The sequence below is a fragment of the Lepus europaeus genome, chromosome 3, assembly GCF_033115175.1.
Source record: "Lepus europaeus isolate LE1 chromosome 3, mLepTim1.pri, whole genome shotgun sequence".
NCBI classification, from domain to species: domain Eukaryota; kingdom Metazoa; phylum Chordata; class Mammalia; order Lagomorpha; family Leporidae; genus Lepus; species Lepus europaeus.
In genome coordinates, this window is record NC_084829.1 from 101728243 (window position 1) to 101736942 (window position 8700).

The 8700-nt window shown below is 35.4% G+C and overlaps 1 non-coding gene across 1 annotated transcript; it reads right to left on the reverse strand.

Moving 5' to 3' along the window:
• Window positions 1-7607: 7607 nt before the first annotated feature.
• Window positions 7608-7712, reverse strand: LOC133757225 (U6 spliceosomal RNA). The gene has a single exon (XR_009865601.1). It is a non-coding gene; the product is annotated as a U6 spliceosomal RNA (small nuclear RNA).
• Window positions 7713-8700: the final 988 nt, after the last annotated feature.

Genomic DNA, 8700 nt, shown 5'->3' on the forward strand with positions numbered 1-8700 from the left:
ATCCTTTGAAATTTAAATTTCAGTAAGGTGAACTCCAAAGATTGAAAAAGGCAAAGTTTCCTATTTTGGGAAGTAATTCCTCATTTTACTTCTTGATATCAGCCAGAACACCACGGCTTCTCAGTGCGAAGGTAGCCCTCACGACTCCCCTGTGGCTTGTGGAAAACACAGCGAGACTCACAGACATTTGTAAATTCCAAAAAGGCTGATATTTTCCTGCTCACTTTTAGATACAAATTCTTACCTCTTAAGCATTTTTTACATTTCAGTATTTACAGCCGTTTCTCTATCTGTACTTAAACACTTAAGATGGAGTGCTTTGTAATGATATTTTGCTGACAGATGGGGAGCCTTATCTGCACAGTGCTGGGTACACCCTCAGAAATGGGTTTCCAGGAGGAGAAAGAAAGTAGGTATTATAAAACTAGACTGCTGGCTATCTTTGCCCTCTATGAAGAAAGTCCCTGCGTGCCGCTGATGGGCTGCACTGTAGTTGTGGAAGCCTAGCGCTGGCTGAGGTAGTATCCAGGACAGTTTGGGGTTCATCACAAAACTACAGCTTCTGGATACCTCTGCATTGTATAAGATATGCCACAGTTAGTGTTATGTCAGTTGGCTGTTTCTGCACTGAGGGCAGCAAGTGTGGGGGCCAGGTAAGGGTTATCAGTCCCCTTAAAATAAACCACACTCCCAAGTGGTTGAGATAGTTTACAGAACAGAAATTGAATTGTGAAGCAATTCTTCACATACATTCTGTTCTCCAAAGTGAAAGTATCTTCCAAAGTGTTATATGCCATCTCCTTTTAGAGGAGGAAGGCATGACACTTTCATTAGATAATTTGGAAATTGTTATTGAATCTATCTGTGACCTAAGAACAGTTACATCAAAGGATGCAATGCTATTTTCCCTTGAACTTCCCTGGGAAGTACACTGTCTACAGAAGAAGCTGTAAAGGCCCTAAGTAAACCTGAAATTACAGTCTTGTTCATTCCTGGGCCCTCTTATATTGTGAAAATTTTAAAAAAAATTATCATCAAATTTTAATAATTCAATCTCTAAAATATGCTTAAAACATTTTGATAAAATATAATGTGTGAAAATATAAATGTGCAGGTTTATATAGACAGGCAAATCATTCCTTTTCCATATAATTCAGAATTTCATAAAGGTCAAAGTAGGGTTGTGAGTGCGTCCACACAAACCAGCACATGCACATTAAATCATGGCCTTTGCTCCTGAGTTTATTAATATCCATTTATTCCACCTTCTACAGATAAAGAAAATGCAAAGTTAACAATTTCCTGGGGCCACAGCCTTCCAGTGCTTACCTAGAAAGACCTTCTGTTGCCTCTATCATTGTTTTACGTATGCCATTAAAATATAGAAAAGGCAGTTATGCACATTTGGGCAGTCACTTAACACGGTCACTGTGCATGAGTGTTTCTTTTATATTCTGTTTCCCCTGAATTCATTTACAGGGAAACATACCTAGACTAGAAATATCCATTTAGTAGAGTGCCCGGAAACTCTTATTTTGAAAGTAAATCATGTGAAGAATGTAAGTAACACATTCTACTTAGGGGTTGAAATCTTTTGGCAACAATTCCTTTTAGACAGTGAGTCATACTTCTATTATATTGCATTTTGATAGTAATGTCAATTATTTATGTACTCCTTTTATTCAGGCTTGCAAATTTACTTAGAAGAACAATGGCACAGAAAAGCAGATATAGCCTGTAATGCCAAAATTTTAGTCAAGAAAACATACATTTCATATCTATTACATTCTAAGTTTTTCCCAGCAAGTTTAATATCAAATTCCTTTCTCTACAATCTCCTCTAAAATATTTAACTTTTCACTCTCAAGTAGATTTTTAATTTGTGTATGTTCCTTCTTTTCTAATAAATTATATTCAAAAAAAGAAAAAAATGCCTTAATGGGATTTTTGGAGAAATTAGCAAAATAGTTTTCTCTCACTATAAATGTATTCTGAAACACTGGAAAACTTTGTAACATTATCTGTGTATACATTTTTATATGAAATCAATTATACAGTATCAGCTGTTTTCACCCATGATTGCTAATCAAATCCAAAGAGCTATCATGGAAGACAAGGAGCAGTAGATTGGATTCAGTTACATTACTCTTGCTTCAAGTAATACTTAGGTATCAGATATCATAATATCCTGCATATGGTGGTACATGCTCCTTTCTTGCAGAAGGTACAGTCTAGTGGCCATGATATCTATGGTACAAGGATATATCAATACACAGCTACACAGAGTGATATAGTGATCATGATATGACCTACTAATACCATATTACATTGTGAAATTTATCAAAAACAGAATTATGCATATGTTCTTCATGTACTCTAAGACAGAATTATTGCAGTTGGCATTGGTATTGTAAGTGGTAATTAAGAAAATAAATAAAAATTAAATATTGTCTTTTGCAACAACATGTACACAACTAGAAACCATTATACTTAGTGAAATAAGTCAGTCCCAAAAAGACAGATATCATGTCTTCCTTGATTTGAGGTAACTAATAGAGTACCTGAAATGTAATGTACTGGGATGAAATAGACATTTGGATATTCAATTATTGTTTATAGCCCTTTTCTTTACCACTGAGGAACAGTATATTTTTATCCTCTTCATACTATTTGTTGAACTCTTTTACTTAGAATAGGGTTAACTATACAATCATGAAGTATACTGAAAATAAATCTTTGTAAAATTTAAGGGTGGGAATGTGAGAGCAAGGGAGGGCTTGTATAACTTAAATAAAAAAAAAGATCTTTTTTTATTGAATTAATTATGTGCTAAACAAAATTGATTTTTCCATTTATATAAGAACAAATTTAATAGATATATCTTATATTATTTTTTCTTATAATCTGCCCAGTGAGCACCAAATATTTACTGCATAAATAGAAGTTAACAGAGTCAGATGTTAATCATTTATCCATAATGAATTCAAGGAGTCATTCTCAGTGTAATATGTTACCATTGTGATAAAAAGGTCTATTAATTTCACTGAGCCTTTTTATGGGTATTTGGTTTGGAGCATAATCTGAGCTACTTGACCTGCAAATGAATCATACGTGGTGCTTTTAGGTTTATCAATAAGGAAGGTCAGTGGAAATTTGGCTTTTACCTCATTTATCACCTAATTATCTCAATTTTATATTTAAGATTGTCTACTACTATCAAAATTTTATTTTGTGGTTATGGATTCTGAGTAGCATTCATTATATTTCTCTCTAACTTGAATTTATCCTAAATTTATAATGCTGTTAAGTATCTTCATTAGAATAATAAATCAATTTATTTATTTAAGTTATACAAGCCCTCCCTTGCCCTCGCAATACAATTTCTTTCTAAAATAAATTTCAATTGTTGTACCATCAAAATTATATTGAGTACGATTTAATCTTAGAAAATTTCATAAAATATCTTATGATGTGCAATATGCTAAAGTCATTATTATTAATATTTTATTATGGACACATGAAAATGCCATTGTAACTTCATTAACTGAAATAATGGTGAGAATAAGACAATAATGACAAAGTCAAAATCCAAATTAAAATAAAACTGATCACAATTTTGAACGAAGTGATTTTAATGTAACTTTATTAAACTGATACTCAGTACTTAGAAATACACTTATCATTTAATAGATTTATAGAAGTAGTTGTGGGTTCATAATTCTATTATTAAAGGAAATGTCATCTGGGTCTGCGTTATGACATAGAAGGTTTAGTTTTGCTTCCTGTGACACGGCAGCAGTATGGTCATTGTTAGAATCTAGTATTGTTCTAGTTTCACAAGTGAATGAAACCGCAAAGAGAACCAACAAAACACGGCCTGCCCAAGAGGCATCATGGGTCAATTAATCTCATAAAATTAGGCTCAATCACACTAGCATCCTCTAAGAATAAAAGGGGTAAGTCAATTTCCTTACATGCGTAAGAGAATTAAAACTATTCCTTGAATGCAATGTTTTGGGTATTTTGATAGATAGCAACCAAAATGCTTACATCTGTTAAAAATGTCAGCTGTTTGCTAGATACAGAAAGCTAGGGTAATATTTTTCTTTATTTCCTTTCCATTATCTTATAGCTTCTATTATTTCTAAAGAGAAATTTGTCATGATCCTTGAATCAAGTTTATCCTGTAGGATATATGATTTTTTCTTTGTTTGTTTTTAAGATTATCATTTTTATGTTGTTTTCTTCAGTATGATTTGCCTAGATTTGATTTCCTTTGCATTGTCCTCATCAAGTTTACTGACTTTCTATGGGTGTATGTTCTTCATTAAATTTAAACATATGTTTTGAAAATTTTTTTCTTCTTTCAGTTTTTCTCTATTACTTGAAATATATACATAGTGCTAGCTCATAATATTTTCCCATAGGTTACTGATGTATGAGATATTCATAAATATTGTAGCAAGAACACTTAACATGAAATCAAAATTCTTAACAAAATGTTAAGTGTACAATAAAGTGCATTCAGTGCATTGTTGTTGACTAAAGGCACAATGTTGTAAATTGAAACTCTAAAATGCATTCATCTTTCTTAACTGAAAATTTTTCTGCTGATTAGCAATTCCCCATTTTCTCATCTTCCTAGCCCCTGCCAACCACCTTCACACTCTCTGATTCCAGGTATTTGACTTTTATATACATCCTATAGTGAAACTGTGTAATATTTTGCTTTTTAAATGGATTATTTCACAATATTCACAGGTTTATTTATGTTCTAAGTTTAAAATATATCCAATTATATATAACTACCATATTTTTAATCCATTCATCTGGCAAAGGACATTAAGATTGTTTTCATGTCTCGGCTATTGTGAGGAATGATGCAATGAACATGGAGTGCAAATGTCCCTTCAACATTCTGATTTCATTGCTCTGGCATAAATGCCCAGCAGTGGAGTTACTAGATCATATGGTCCTTCTATTTACAGAGTAATCTCTGTATTGTTGTCAGAAGCAGCTGCACTGTTTTACATTCTCACCAACATCGTGCTAGGGTTCTGACTTCTCTATGTTCTTGTCAATGCTTGTTAATTTTCAGTTTTGGAGGATAGTCACCCTGACAAGTATGAAGTGTTATCTCATTGTGGTTTTACTTTGCATTTCCCTGATTAGTGATGTTGAACACCTTTCCATATACTTGTTGCATATTTGTGTATACTCATGGAAGAAATATCTATACAAGTACTTTGCCCCCTCTTAAATTTGTTTATAAGTTATATTTCTAATCAAGGTGTAGTAATGTTTGATATTTTAAATTAATTAATATTACCTAGGTTAATATCTGTTAAACTGTTTAAACTGCCTTCATATTAATAATTCATCTTCAAGGCCATAACTTAAGTAAATTGAGTTTTAGTGAATATTTTATTTCAAATATTACATTTTTAAATATAGATTTTTATAAGTTTATATATAAATTTATTTATGGGGGCCAGCTTTGGGGCTTAATGGGTTAGATTAATGCCTGCAATGCCAACATCCCATATAGGTGCCACTTTGTGTCCCAAGTGCTCAACTTCTAATGCAGATCCATGCAAATGCACCTGGGAAAGCTGTGGAAGATATTCTAAGGGTCCCTTCACCCACATCGGAGACCCAAAGAAGCTCCTGGCTCCTGGCTTCGGCCTGGCCCAACCTTGTCTGTTTAGATGTTTAGGTTGTGAACCAGCAGACTGAAGATCTCTCTCCTTCTCTCTCTCTAACTCTGTCTTACTGGATTGAGTTCCCAGATCCATGTTTTGGGCCCCTGACTATTGTTATCATTTGAGGAAGTGAACCAGCATATGGAAGCCCTCTGTCTATCTTTCTGTGTGCCTCTCTGCTCCACAGAAAAGAAAGAGTATGTAGTTACAGCTTGGAGTTGCAGAAACACATAGACTTCTATATGGATATTAGGCCAGATGAATGAGATAAGACACAACAAAGGCAAAAAAAAAATCAATCTATGCCAGTTACTACTGGATTCAAATGCACACATCTGAAAGCATTGAAAATAGTGCTTTAAACATGTTAAAAGTCGAAAGGGAGCATGGGTTTACTTGCTCTGCTGTGTAATCAAGGACTGAGTTTATACCTTTCTGCTCCACCATCCCAGTGTTCTACCTCATGGTGCAAATGACTGCTGCCTCTTTCTGGCCCACAAGTTAATCAGAAGACCAAGGTAAGGCAGGTAAACAAAAAACTGGTCCTTCTCTGGTAGGTTAGCAACATTCTGTCTCATTCATGCCACTGCACAGGATTTATTTACATAGTCAATCCCCATGAAATGGAGAATAAGAAATATGATTTTTTTTAATTCTAGAACACAACATTCCCACCTATAAATTTAGGGTTTGCCTATGGAGAAAGAAATTGTAATTATTATCATAGAAGACTACAAGCAGTCTCTTAGATTTTTCTCTCAGAAGGCTGGGGAAAATTTAAACTATAATACATGAGAGTAAGATTTGTACCTTTTGTCATATAGCAGAGCAGAGAATGTTAAACTATTCAGTACTACATTAATCATTTTTAAGCTACTGATGCCCACATCAGTCAAGATCCTACCAAGAAACAGAATGTACACTGTAATTTGAAGTGGAAAGTTTAAAATAAAAAAATAGTAATTGTAACAAGAGATTGTAGTTATGAAGACTTATTTTATTCAGAATATAGAAATAATATAGAAGTAGCAAATAGGGAGCACCTATCACCTGGAGATAGAGCATCCATTCTAGAGATGAAATGCAGACTTTGTTGAATAGAGAACAGCTGTGGCTCTTGGAATGATGGAGGAGTTGTGGAGTTTGACCAGTAGAAATTGCTGAAATTGCCCTCTGGAGTCTGGGAAGAAGCCATTCACATGAAGTGCCACAGCTCAGAATGCACAAGAAAGCTGCTCAATTTTGGGGGCAAGGGACACATATGTAGCCAGCAGGGAAAGTGCCTCATTGAAGCCCTACCCAGTGAAATCACCAGGACATCAGAAAAGGTGGGTTTTTCTCCATTGATTATTCTTATTTTAATAAATAATAACAGCACATTGGGTATAATGTGATGGTTTGAGTTTTGTACATGTTATAGAAAGGTTAAAGCAAGCTAATGAACACACTCATACTCTCAAACAACTTGTTTTTGAGAATATTAGAAACACATTCTTTTAGCAGTCTGGAAATGTACTGCCCAATAGTATTAATTGTAGTCACCATGAGATGCAATGGGTCACTAAAACTTATTCCTTCAGTCTAACTTTAACTTGGTTCTCTTTGATTAACAATCCTCCTGTCCCTATCCAGTCCTGCTAGCTAGACTATGGTACCCACCCTTCTCTGGGTTTTGTGAGATTAATTATTTGCATTCTGTATATACGTGAGGTCATCCAGTATTTGTCTTTCTCTGCCTAGCTTACTTCGTGTAACATTCTCCAGGCTCATCCATGTTATCACAAATAACTGAATGTCCTTCTTTCTAATTCCATATAGTACTCCATATAGTATTACACACACACATACACACACACAAAACATTTATTTTTGGCTTGGAGAATGTGTAATTTACAGGCAGGTGCCAACTATAGGCAATGCTTCACCAATTTGCACGTCATCTTGGTGCAAGGGCTATGCTTATCTTCCATGTATCATTCCAGTTTTGTTACATGAGCTCCTGAAGTGAGCATTGTAGTGTATTTTAGTCACTGATGCACACCAAGATTGATTCCATATGCTGGCTATTTTGTGAATGGTGCTGTAATAAATGTGGGAGTGAAAATATCTCTTTAAAATACCATTTTCTGTTCCTTTGTATTTATACCCAGAAGTAAAGTTGCTGGCTTAATGCTAATTTTTTTCTTAAGTTTTTTGAGGAACCCTTTACTATTTTCTTTTTTTTCCTTTTTTAATTTAATTTAATTATTATTATTTTTTTTGACAGGCAGAGTGGACAGTGAGAGAGAGAGAGACAGAGAGAAAGGTCTTCCTTTGCCGTTGGTTCACCCTCCAATGGCTGCCGCGGCTGGCGTGCTGCAGCCAGCGCACTGCGCTGATCCAAAGCCAGAAGCCAGGTGCTTCTCCTGGTCTCCCGTGGGGTGCAGGGCCCAAGCACTTGGGCCATCCTCCACTGCACTCCCTGGCCACAGCAGAGAGCTGGCCTGGAAGAGGGGCAACCGGGACACAATCTGGCGCCCCGACCGGGACTAGAACCCGGTGTGCCGGCGCCGCAAGGTGGAGGATTAGCCTACTGAGCCACGGCGCCGGCCAACCCTTTACTATTTTCAAAATTGCTACACTAATTTAAATTCTGACAAAAAATGTACCAGGATACCTTTTTTCTCAGCCATGAGCGTTGCCATGGGCAAAGTCTGGTGAAACTGTTTGCTTCAGAAAAAGAAGGTAGAGAGGCCAAGAAATGCAGAGTCTGAGAGCAGCACACTCCATCCAGAAATAAAAAGCTCCTTTCTTCACTGGTTCACATCCTCTAGTGACGAAGTCTGGTCTTATTACACCTAATGAAGGAGAAATAAGTAAGAGTCCATGCTCCGTATTCTCACAGAATGAAATTAACCTGAGAAATAATAAGTTCATAACTAACACAAGAACTAAATAATTTCAAAAGAAGCATACAATGAGGCCTTCAGTCTTTTAGACCCTTTTCCACCCATCTCTG